The sequence below is a fragment of the Pelodiscus sinensis genome, chromosome 6, assembly GCF_049634645.1.
Source record: "Pelodiscus sinensis isolate JC-2024 chromosome 6, ASM4963464v1, whole genome shotgun sequence".
NCBI lineage: Eukaryota > Metazoa > Chordata > Testudines > Trionychidae > Pelodiscus > Pelodiscus sinensis.
The window spans coordinates 82,923,277-82,936,440 of NC_134716.1; the positions used below are offsets into that span (position 1 = coordinate 82,923,277).

At 46.5% G+C, this 13,164-nt stretch overlaps 1 protein-coding gene and 1 long non-coding RNA gene across 6 annotated transcripts in view; one reads left to right on the forward strand and one right to left on the reverse strand.

The window, feature by feature from the left end:
- The window catches only part of FCHO2 (FCH and mu domain containing endocytic adaptor 2), a 223,517-nt gene that overhangs the window by 157,758 nt on the left and 52,595 nt on the right, over positions 1 to 13,164 (forward strand). The window lies entirely within an intron of this gene.
- On the reverse strand, positions 7,825 to 12,691 carry LOC142829920 (uncharacterized). Its single transcript, XR_012904841.1, has 3 exons — positions 11,927 to 12,691; positions 11,464 to 11,550; positions 7,825 to 8,532 (listed from the first exon to the last, which is right to left on the reverse strand). It is a non-coding gene; the product is annotated as an uncharacterized LOC142829920 (long non-coding RNA).

Here is a 13,164-nt window from a genome sequence, read left to right on the forward strand (position 1 = left end):
CCAGTCAAACTGAAACAAACAAACAAACAAAACCCTAACAAATAAACCAACTAATACAGCAAGCAGGCAACTTGGTTTATACAAGTTTACACAATTCCTGCCTAAGGACAAGAAATGTGGAAGTTGCCAGGAGCCTATGCCAGCCTGTGATGCCCACAGCGAATGAATATGCTGTTTGGGGGACACACATGGACGACAAAAATGTGTCCCCTACTGCAGCCTGACAGTGAGGGCTTGCAAGGAAAGAGAACTCACAGCCTGCATGCTGTCTATTGACAAAGCCCTTGCCCCTCATAGCTATAAGGGGGGCAATAAGGGCTTGAGTGCAAAATCCCCTCAGGGCAATCTCTCCAGCCCTTTACCTCAGAAGGCACGGTCAGAATCAGACACTCACCAGCCCACTCTCTCCCCACCAAGAATCAGTAAAGGGGATGACCCGGGCACCTTGGGTATGGGGAAATCTGAAACCTCCTCTATGACCGGCTCAAGAGCACACTGTAAACAGGTGGTCAAACCAGGCATCAAAAAGGGCACCTACTAAGGGCCCTGATGGAACAAAGGCACCAATGGCATCAGACACCCCGGGTGCCTCGAGCACACTCAGTATCCCCGGCACAACATGAACCTCCTATGCAGTCTTCACCACAGGCACCAGAAGGTGACAGGACAAGTCCCAGCTGTCCTCCAGTATCTCATGCTAACCCCACATCTCCCAGGGTCGCAACCATTTCCGTGCCACCTCCTCATGTACCGGGGGACTCAGCAACGGCTCACAGGACATCATCCCACAGCCATTCCCCCAATGCGCAAAACATAGGCACTACCAAGACAGGACAGAAAGCCTAGAACTGGGACCCCTACTTGGTCTTTGACACGGAACTGGTCTCGCTTTCCATTAACGATAAGGGGCTCACCATGTTCACCCACCATGTCTCAAATCAGTGCTTACCAAGGGGATTCAAGTAATAGGGTCTCCTTTCAACACTCCTCTCCAGAGACAGCATATGCACTTTATGGGGCATACGGCTTACCTCATTATCAATAGCCTTCTTGGTATCCGGAATGGCACTATTATGACAGACATCATAGCTGATGGTCCCCCTATCACTACAGGGCACCACATCATACCTCCACTGCCCCTCCTACACCTGCACAGAGGTCTGTGACTTCTATACATTCAGACCTATTGCATTCCCCATCAGATGGCACTGACCTAGAGGAAGGGTAAATTGAGGATGAACCAATGGTCCAGCAATCAGACAATAGCATCTAATGATAACTCCTTCTCCACTCCTGATGAAGTAGTTATCCCAAATGATCTAGACCCCAGTGATAACCTTAAACAGTTCCAGGAGCTATTTGGGAGTAGCTATCAGTCAGGAAGTAGTCTTATCAGAGGTGCAGGAAAAACACCACAAGCTCCTATAGAATCTGCAGCCCTCTGCAAGATCCAAAATTGCCCTGCCTCTAGACAAAGCTATTCTTGAGGCAGCCAATGAAGTATGGAAAACCCCAGCCCCTTTCCCTCCTCCCCCAACAAACAAAAGGGCCGATAGAAAGTATTTTGTCCCATCAAAGTGCATGGAATTCCTATACTTACACCCTCAACCTAACTCCTTGGTGGCTGATGCTGCGAAGCAAAGGACCAAAAACCTACAGCACAAGGCTCAGACACAGGACAAAGACCACAAACGCCTCGATGTCTTTGGGAGTAAGATGTACTCCTCCTCAACTCTGTAGCTTCGCATAGCCACACTATATGGTGTTGTTTGGAAATCATGATTTCGACAATTACATGAAACTAACAGAGTTTATGCACAATATTGCAGAGGACAAAAGACCTATCCTTAAGGCAATCATTAAAGAGGGATATACTATATCCCGGAAAGTTCTACCAGTGGCCCTAAATGCCATAGATACTGTGACTAGATCTATGGAGACGTCTGTGGTAATGAGACATGCACCGTGGCTGCAAGCAGCAGGAGTCCCTAAGAACCTCCAGGACAAAGTAGAGGACCTGCCATTTGATAAGACCAAATTATTTACTACAGGTACTGATGAGGCCTTACACTCTGGCAAAGATTCGCACACTACTTTGCGCACATTGGGGATGTACACTGCACTCTACCAGAGGAAGCACTGCACACCTTATCAGAGACACAGGAACATGGCCTTTACTAGAAAACAGCAGTACTGGCCTCTTGAACAGAATTGCTTCCGACCTCGAAAACACCATAGAAGAGCCCCTAACAACTGCTCTTCCATGACTTATGTCTCTAGGGAGCAAGTTTGAGAATTTGGTCGAAGGTCTGCCCGACCTCCCTTCCATTCCAGTACCTGGTGAGTTCAACATATTTCACTACCACTTGCACTTTTATTACAATCAGTGCATAGCCTTTCCACCGCAGATCGGTGGGTACTAGAAATCATCAGCCATGGATATTCTATCCCCTTCACAGCAATCCCCCCAGCCTCCCAACCTTCTCCTTCCCTCTTCAGGGATCCCTCTTACGATACACTGCTCCGCAAAGAGGTGCAACATCTCCTTAATTTAGGAGCCATAGAACAAGTCCCAAAAAGTTTTGAAGGGAAAGGTTTTTATTCGAACTACTTTCTGACTGAGAAGAGGTCAGGGGGTTGGAGGCCCATCTTGGACCTGTGGCAATTAAACAAGTAACTCCGCAAGCAGCGATTTAAAATGATATCACTCACCACTATAATTCCGGCACTGGACAGAGAGGATTGGTTCGCAGCCCTCGACCTTCAAGATGCATATTTTCACATCACAATACATCCCGCACACAGGTGTTTCTTGTGATTCATAGTAGCTTCACATCACCTTCAGTGCAGAGTCTCCCCCCCCCCCATTTGGACTCTCCTCTGACCCCACAGTCTTTTTCAAGAAGACCCTTGCGGTGGCTGCAGCACATCTCAGTTGCAATGGCATTACAATATTCTCCTATCTGGACGACTGCCTTATCAACACGCCATGAGAGGCATGATCAGGTTTACCAGCACTGGATTTTTTTCAGTGTACATACCAGCCAGTCACCACATCCACAGCCACATCTCGCCTCCTCCAGGGGTCCTTACCTCCCTCCGATGGTGGACTCAGGTGCAGAACCTATGCAAAGGGGAGCCTTTCCACCATGAGCAGCAATCCAAACAGATTACTATGGACACCTCACTGATGGGCTGGGGTGCACACTTGCAACAACAGGTTGTGCAAGGGGAAGTGATCCAAAGACAAGTCCAAACTCCACATAATTCTGCTTGAGGTTCAAGCAGTTCACAACACGTGCAAGCACTTCCTTCCACACATCCAGGGCTCTTCGGTGTGTATCCTCACTGACAACATGACTACTATCTTCTGCATCAATGGTTCCCAACACGGTGCCTGCGGGTGCCATGGCGCCCGTGGGGTCATTTGTGTGTGCCCGCCAAGTGCTCAGGGCTGGCCCTGCCCCGGATGCATGGTGCATGCATGGTGTTGGAGCCAGCCCCGGGCGCATGGCGCACGGGGAGCGCTGGCCCCGGGTGCACAGCGAATTGGCCGCCCCGGGCGCGCGGCTATGGGGAGCACCGGCCCCGGGAGCACGGTGAATTGGCCACCTGCTCCCCGGGCACGTGGCTGTGGGGAGCACCGGCCCCGGGAGCGTGGCAAATTGGCATCCCCACCCCCGGGCATGCAGCTACGGGGGGAGTGGGGAGGAGGTGCCGGCTTTGGGCGCGCGGCTATGGGGGGGGTGCTGGCCCTGGGCGTGCGGCTCTGCTGGACGCTGGCCCCAGGCTTGCTGCAAATGGGCAGCCCCGCCCGTGACCACACGGCGCACAGGGTTGCTCGCCCCAAGCACGTGGCTCATGGGAGTGTGGCGTATGCGCGGCCCCACCCCCGGGTGCACGAGTGTCCCCGCCCTCTGGCGCCTGGCAGGCGAATGGCCATGCCTCCTGGCGCCCGGCAGCTTCAAATGGTTGGTGACCACTGTTCTACATCAATCACCAAGGGGGTGCAAGATCCCAGCTATTATGTGCAAAGGCAGTCAAGCTATGGAATTGGTGCATCTGCCACAACATAACTATCACGGCAACATTCTTACCTGGGGACAAGAATATTATGGCAGACACCCTCTGCCGCAGCTTCCGAACCACCCAGACCTTCTCTCAGAACAAGGGCTCAATATTTCATCGAGGTGTGTGTCCTCGTGGGTGCTCTATGACCCACCCTCCTCCCCACTTCTTCAGGCAATAATAGCAGCCCATGAGGGCATCAAAGAAGAAACAGAGGGAAAAGCGAGCTGCACGCACTACTTCAAAGGCAGGAATGCTGCTTTCAACTCATTCATGCACAGCCCACCTGATGACTGCTTGAAAGTCTCCGATCCTTGAGCCAGGACAAGCCCAACACCAAGAGTGGAGCACCCACGGGGGGACACATCTCGAAGAACAATCATTACTGCACGAAGTGAGTAACTTCTCCCGCTCTTCACAGTGGGATTTTTTTCCCAAAAAAGTAGGCTTATGAACGAGAATATACAGTAATTTTATCTATTCTGTAAAAGAAGCGTGGGCAGCTGGCATCAAAGGTAGGTAGATTGAGTCTTCCCCAAACAGCCTTGCATGGCCTCACTCTTGGCTCTGTCCCCAGGTCCTTTCCTTCTTCCTAGCAATGTGCAGCAGGGGGCTCTTCCTGTTGTACCAATAAAAACAAGCAGGATCTTATGAGGGGGATAAGGCAAAAAGCCACATTTTTTGTAAAGATAATAATAAAGAATAAATAAGAGATAGAAGCAAACAACGTTGTTTAACTACTTATTCCTATCACTACTTAACCCTTATACACTTATATACACACACACAAACATTCATTCAAGTTCTGTGTATTTGTTATAGTTACCAGCCTGGAAGTGGCTTGTGACAGAATACTGGCCAGGTATTCTGTACACAAGTGATGGTAGTGGGGAGCGAAGCCCTGATCAGATGCGCATCTGAAGCTCCTGGTGGGCTGGCAGCAGAACCTTGGACTCTGACTCCATAGTCTTTTAGTCCAGTTCTTATAGGAATTTCTTCCTATGCCAGTCTATGGGAATTGCTGCATCATGCTGATGTCCAGGGTGGCTGTCAGGTGCTCGTCAGTGATCTCATAGGGTGGACCTCCAGTACTTGGTTTTCTCCACGTGATACCTTTTGGTTGCACTGGAACCTGACGCTTTCTTCAGCCCTTTCTTGCTGCATTCTCAGGCTGGCACCTCTCAAAACCATTCATTCATCGTCCAAGCCCTCTCTCTTACATACATTCCCTAATTAATGTTTCACATACAGTATTTTGTATAATAATAACTTTACATATACAAGAGTTGTAGTTACAAAAAGTCACAAAAGTTTCTGGGTGGCATTTCTTAAAACATTCTCTCTCTGAGTGCTGAGTTAGTTACTGTTATAGTTACAATGTTTCACTTTGCGATTACGGTTAATTGCTTCACAATGCTTTGAAGAGAATGGGCATCAATTGTGTAACAATAAGTTTGAGAGTGCCCTGGGACACAGAGAGGGGAGCTGTTTCTGGCTACATAGTATTATATTTTAACAGTTTTAAGTTACATGACCTAATATTACATTCCTAACAAATTATATTCTAGAGGGGCAATAATTATAAATCTAAACATTTAACAATCTTAACTAATAATAATAATACTGTTTAGATTTATTATTATTATTATTATTATTATTATTATTATTATTATCAAGCTTGATAACGCTAAATCTAAACACATATACTTCTTCTACTTAACAAACTTATACTACTTAGACTTTTAGTTGTGGGGAACAAATTATGGGGAGTCACTTCCACTTGGGGGAATCATTTTTAATACTTTAATATGTTATCCCTACATACTCCCTGTGGCTGGGACCCCAGTCTGGTCTCTGGGACTGGAGGAGAAGTGCTACCTTCCCACCCAGCACTCCAGGTCTGAGGGAGTGGGATTACAGGCAGTGCAAACTGCCCAGTGCTCAGGGGCTGGGGGAACAGGGGCACATACTGCTTTTCTAGTGCACTGGGGCTGGATAGAGGACCCCTCAGGCGAAAGGGGGAGGGACAGACCAGGAACTGGCTTCCCTGAGTGCAGGGTTCACAATGATAGTGGCACTGTAGAAATGCGAAGTATTTTGACTCGTATATCAGTAGACTTGCTGCAAATACAATGAAATTGCACTTAAGGAACTACCTAAAGCCACCTCAAAACTGTTGTTTATCTTTGAGAACCCAAGCAAGTTGATTGGGGTCCCGAGAAGGGCAAGCATAGTTCTTTGAGAGTTGTCCCCATGGGTGCTCCATATCAGGTCGGTGCCCCGCTGAAGTCTTCAGAGCAGTGTCCCTGGGGCCATGCATACATGTGTCTGCAGGCATATGCTCTTTGTATGCAAGCATTGCGCATGCGTGAGTCCCCCCTCAGTTCCTTCTCTACTGCCTCCAGCCAGAGATGAAGCTCGGCAGAGTTCCCCACCTCAATTCCACATTTTAGATAAGTAAACCCTGTTTATCTAGTTCTTACCAATAGTTTGTTTTCCCTTGTTAGCTGTTTTTTTAATCCCAAGTTTTATTCCCTGGAGTTAGATAGTTGCAGTTAGCACTGTGCCCAGGTCCCCGGGTTTTAAGTGCTGTTCTTCATGCAAGGATTCTATTCCTCTGAGAGACATGTTTCTGCTGCCTCAGCAAGGCATATGCTTCACAGAAATGCCATCTCTGTGCTAAGCTGAAAGTAAGAGCTTGGAGTGATAGAGATCTACGCTTCAAGCTGATTTTTCTCAAAAAATCACTAAGACCGGTCTCAAATCCCAGTAAGCAGGCCAGTAAGTCCCACGCACAACAGAACAATAAACCCTCAAAAAAATGTGCCGCCTCATTACCTCAGGAAGCCCTAGCATCTAAGTGCTTGTATCTGGTGAATATGGTGCCGAGAGTGACTCCGGTGACACATCTTGATTATTTACAACACACTAGGAGCGTCTGGCGCTGCCATGAAAGTGAATCATTCTAAATCCCAATCTGAGGCCTCAGGCTTCAAGTTGCCAACATCACACCAGCACCAACACCACTTTGCCAGCACTGCAAATGACTCCAGTGCTGAGCACAACTTATAGCACCACCATGGCACCGACTCTTGCCTGCGCACTCAGTGCCAAGACATCGTACCGCATCACAAATAGCATTGGTGCAGCCAACCAGGGCACCGACGTTTCTCCTGGTACCCTAGCACCAAGATATATCGCCAGAGAGGTTTTCTGATGACTCTGATGAGGAAGTGGATGTTATGTTTTCTACTAACAACTCCCCTCCCACTGATTATTCTGTCTATTCAGCCGGGACTCATCCTCCACACACCAGACACTGAAACATGCCACCTTGATACAGCATCCCATGTATGCCACCATCCATGCTTTACCTGCAGTGGCAGTTTTGGAGCCCATGACAGTCTTGCCATAAATGCTATCAGTCCCATAAATGTCACACTGTACCACCACAATCTCCATCCTCTCAGTGGCAACACACTCTACAAGGGGAGCAATCTGACCCATCACCAGACACATCGCCTGATACTAATGAATCGTCCTCCCTGGAAGAAGCAGTGATGCCACCTCCTCCTTCAACTACAGCAGATTTCTTTTCACTTTTTCAGGACCTTTTTAAACCTGTATCCGCTGAACTGAATATTCCCACCCAGGAAGTTTCTGAAAGCCAACATGAATTGACCAGCATTATATTATCTCCCACGGCTTCCAAGATAGCTCTACTGATAACCTAGCCATCATGGGACCAGCAAAGATGATTTGGCAAACCCCAGCAACGGCCAATACAAAATGCAAGCGGGCTGACAAAAAGTATTATGTCCCTCCAAAAAGGTCAGAGGTTTTTTTTACCCACCCAGCACCAAACTCCCTGGTAGAGGAGGCAGCGCACCAAAAGCGTAAGCAGCAGCACTTTAGATTGACTCCATTTGATCATGACAGCAAAAGACTTGATCTCTTTGGTCGAAAAGTTTACATTTTGTCCACTCTACAATTCCAGGTCACAAATTGTGCAGTGCTACTTAGCAAATACAACCACAGGAATTACACAAAATGAAATTTTATTTTACATATTCCTGAGGCCAAGAAGCAGCAATTTAAAGCCATGATTGCAGAAGGGCATACAATCTCAAGGATGGTCCTTCAAGTGCAGCCGACACAACAGCTCACTCTACTGCAACAGTTGTAATCATGAGAAGAGCCTCATGGTACGATTCTGCAGCTTTCCCCAGAGAAATCCAGTCTACTTTTTCAGGTATCTAAAAGGGTGTCATAAGGAGGAAGGAGAAAACTTGTTCATCTTGGCCTCTGAGGTCCCTTCCAGTCCTAGTATTCTATGATTCTGTGATTCTACTGTAGAAGACCTTCCATTCGACAGGCAAAAGCTATTCACAGCCGACACCAATGAAGTGCTGCATTCCAGAAAAGGTTCTAGAGCAACCCTCCAGTCTTGCAGCATTCATAATCCTGCAAATACAAGAAAACAATACAGGTATCAGCCATACCCTAGACCGAGATACCCTCACTTTACTTAACAATACAACAGACAGGAACAACATCAAGAGAGTTGCTCTAGAGGCAGGGGCCAATGATGATATCAATCTTTTAATAAATCCCAACAGTCACAACAATCCCCTAAGCACATCTGAGACATATGTTGAGGGTCATGAAAACCTTTTGCCCATTCTAATGCCATCTTTGCCATCTAAACTCTTCCAATACTGTCTACTACAATTTTCTAACAACTGGAGAATGATAACATCTGAAAACTGTGTTCTTCAGATAATCGAGCTCTGATTTACAATTCCTTTCATGTCAACACTCCCTTTCCATCTTCCTACCCACTCCCTCTTCAGGAACATTCTCACAAGGATCTTCTCCAGCAAGAGGCTGACCATCTTTTACAATTGGGGCAATTCAGGTAGTCCCTACTCAATACAGGAGGAAAGGTTTTTATGTCCATTACTTCCTCATAGAGAAGAAGTTGGGAGGATGGCAACCCATTCTTGATTTATGAGACAAGCACTGAACAAATTCATTAAAAAGCAAAAGTTTTAAGATGGTAACACTTGCCACCATCATAGCAGTGTTGGAAAGAGGTGACTGTTTTTCATTCCTCAAGTTGCAAGAGGCATATTTTCATATTTCAATCCTTCCTGCTGATAGACAATTTCTTCTCTTTGTTTTAGGTACTCAACATTACCAATACAAGGTCCTGACATTTGGCCTTTCTATAGTACCAAGAGTTTTTTTCAAAGGTGCTTTCAGTTGTTACAGCATACCTGCGAAACAAACTGTTCTTTGAGTGATGTCCCCATGAGTGCTCTATTGTTGGTATTGGGCTCATCCTGGTGCTGCAGATCTGAGACTTTTCTAGCAATGTCTAGTTGGCCCACTCATGCGTGAGAACTGCATGTGCTGTTTGCACATGTGCAGCCTCACTTTCCTCAGTTCCTTTTTGATCACCTCAGTCACAGATGGAGCTCAATCCCTCTTCTCCTCCTGCAGTTCTCTGTAGCCAGAAATTCAAGTATACTAGCTAAAAATGTTCATACTTCATGTTTTATAGTTAACTTACTGAAGAAAAAAGACTTTTTTCCTCAGAATTGTTGTAAATAGTAAATGAACAGCCCCTGAGGGGCAGTATATCTCTAACTGGAGGGCTGCAGCCCTCAGGCTTCCAAAAAAAAGAAAAGAAAAGAACTGCAAACAAGAAAAGAGCAGTGATAAACTGCCGACTGCAGAAAAAATAAAAGAGAAAAGAACTTGCACCATCAATAATAAGAGCAGGAGAATAGCAAAATGCCAGTCTCCCCTGATTTTAAAAAATGTGAGAAGTGTCACGACTGTAAGCCCACATCAGACGGCCACGGGTCTTGTACTCAATGCCTCAGAGAAGCAATTCTGCCCCATTTCTGAGCTACCCGTATCTTCTCCTCATAGAACATAGGAACCCTCCGCCACCTGCAACCTCAGACACCGCGTTTGACGGCATGGCTCCTTGTTGGTTCTCGGAGGTGGAATGGAAATGTTTATAACAAGCAAGGGACATTTTACTCCACAGTAAGCGGTCAGTCCACTTGCAATACTTACCTCCCTAAGTGGAAACAATTTATAGCTTGGTGTGAAACAAAAGGCGTTCAGCCCTTATCCACGCCTCTTCATATGATCTGTCATTTTCGTCTTGTAGAGTGCATGTAGCTTCCATTGTGACATTTCACCCACCCATAGAGGGCTTCTCTGTATTTGCTCACCCTATCTCAATAAGATTCCTCAGAGGACTGCATAATCTTAATCCACCCAATAGACCGATTCCAGACCATCGTTCGAGTCTATGGCTAAGTGTTCACTCCAGTTATTAAGCTTAAAGACTGTCTGTCTACTGGCCATCACATCAGCAAGACATGTTAGCGAGATTGCTGCTCTAACAGCATTCCCCCCCACACACCATATTCCACAAAGATAGAGTGATCTTACGCCCTCCATCCGTCCTTTCTTCTCAAAGTATGCTCCAACTCCCACATCAATGAGCCTATAGTGCTTCCAGCATCCTACCCAAAGCCTCACATTTCTAGAGAGGAGGCTATCCTGCACACACTAGATCTTCGCAAAGCATAGACCATACATGAACCTTCCAAAAGTCGCACAACTTGTTTCACTGGCAGAACAATCCAAGGAAATACCACTCTTGTCACAGAGGATTTTGAAATTGATTACAACCTGTATCTTTCACTGTTATTCCCTTCAGGATATGCCACTATCCATGCCTCCTAAGGCGCACTCCATGCAAGCCATCGCAGCATCAACAGCCTTCCTGAAAGGGGTCTCGCTTATGGACATATTCTGGGCAGCTACCTGGTCCTCCAATCACACTTTCATGAAACATTATGCAATTTACACTCAAGCAAACATGACCTCTGCAGTAGCCTATGCAGTCTTATCTGCACGTGAAACCTAGCTGAAGCCCATTTGCCATCTTTGGGGTACTGATAGGTAGTCACCAACAGTGGAGCACCCACGGGGACATCACTCGAAGAAGAAAAGGAAGTTACTCACCTTGGGTAGTAACGACAGTTATTCGAGATGTGAGTTCCCCGTGGGTGCTTACTACCCACTCTCCTCCCATCTTCTTTGGCTCAACAACTCTCACAACAGAGCATTCGTGAAGAAACTGAGCGGAGTCGGGTCATGCACGTGAACTCCAAAGGTGCGAATGGCACGCGACATTTGTGCATGCACAGCTCAATTAGACACTGCTAGAAAAGTTTCTAATCTGTGGCGCTTGGACGAACCCGACACCAAAAGTGGAGCACCCACGGGGACACACATCTTGAAAAACCATCATTACAGCACAAGGTAACTTCATTTTACAGCACAAGGTAACTTCAATTTCCTTACCTCGATGACTGTCTCCTCAAAGCACACTCTGAAATTGATACTCAACACTCCCTCTCAATCACAAGACACATCTTCCAACATTTTGGGCTGCAGATAAAAACAAATCAAATTTGATCCTGTCTTAGAAGATACAAATTATAGGTGCTTATCTTGACTCCATATGCACACTTACTTCCCTTCCTATGGAGCGTTTTCACAAAATTATGAACTGGTCAAGATATTGCAGTCCTCTCCCAAAAATCATGGCCCACGACCTCTTCAACTCTTGGGCCATATGGAAGCTTGCAGCTTAATGGTAAAAAATGCTCACTTGCACAAGGTGCTTGCTCAGGTGGTGCAGGACAGTCTGTAAGCCCAACATCCACTCATTATCAAAGTCCCTCTTCATCCCACCCTCAGTAAAGAAGTCTATTCTCTGGTGGTTGATACAAAAAAATCTGTGTTCTGGCTTTCCATTCCTTACCACAGAACCATCGGTTTCCATGATGACTGATGCATCCCTTGGGGGCTGTGATCCAATAAAGATAGAGGTCTCCACATCAATGCGCTAGAACTGTGGGCAGTAAGATATGCATGAGAGAGATTCCTCCCTTTAATCAACGACAGTTATGTGAGGCTATACATAGATAATGTTGCCGTAATGTTTTATATAAATGGTTAGAGTGTAGCTTGATCACATGGCCTATGTACAGAGGCAACTGTACTTTGGAATTGGTGCCTGCCATACACCTTCCTGGCAACCTCAATACCACATCCGAAGCTCTAAGCAGGGCACTGCCCACTGAACTAGAGTGGCAGTTGAACCCATATATCCTCTTGTGGGTCTTCCAACAGTGGAGTCATCCCACCATAGACCTTTTCGCCACTCAGAACAACAAAAAGTCTATTAATTTTTGTTCCAGAGCCGGCATAGGGAAGGGTTTCCCTGGGAGATGCCTTCCTGATCAATTGATCATATCACCTCCTATGCACCTTCCCCCCACCTCTCATCAGTAGGGTCATTATCAAGGCACAGACAAAGCACACTGACTTCTAATAGCACTTTTTAGGTCACAACAACCTCAGTTTTTCTTTCTCTTCAAAATGTCGCATATACCACCAATTCCCCTGCCCTGCAGCCTTCTCAATCGGGCCAGAAGTCAGATCAGTCATCCCAATCTCCACATGCTGAACCTGAATGCGTGGTTCCCCAGTGATTTTCCACACAAGAGCTAGAGTGCTCTTAACAGATTCAATTCATCCTGCTGCGCAGTAGAGCGCAGAGCACTCATAAAACATACTGTCAGAAGTGGAAAAGGTTTTTGGTATGGTGCTCACGTCGACAGGGTAACTCATCCACATCTTCATTACCTTTAATTTTAGTCTACTTTTACACCTTAAACAAGCTGGGTCTTGTACTGACTTCCATCAAGGTACACTTTGCTACTTTAACAATTTTCATCTTGTTGGGACTGGTTCTGCTTTAGATAGGGGCCGGACTTGATGACCTCCTGAGGTCTCTTCCAGCCCTAGGATTCTATGATTCTGTGATCTTAAAATAGACAATACCTCAATATTTGCACATCCTCTTACTGAGAGGTTCATCAAAGACCTGCAACACTTTACCCAGATGTGGTACCACTAGTGCAACCTTGGAACCTCTACCTGGTTTTAAATGCTCTCACCAAAATCCCATTTGAGCCCCATTTGGCTACCTGATCC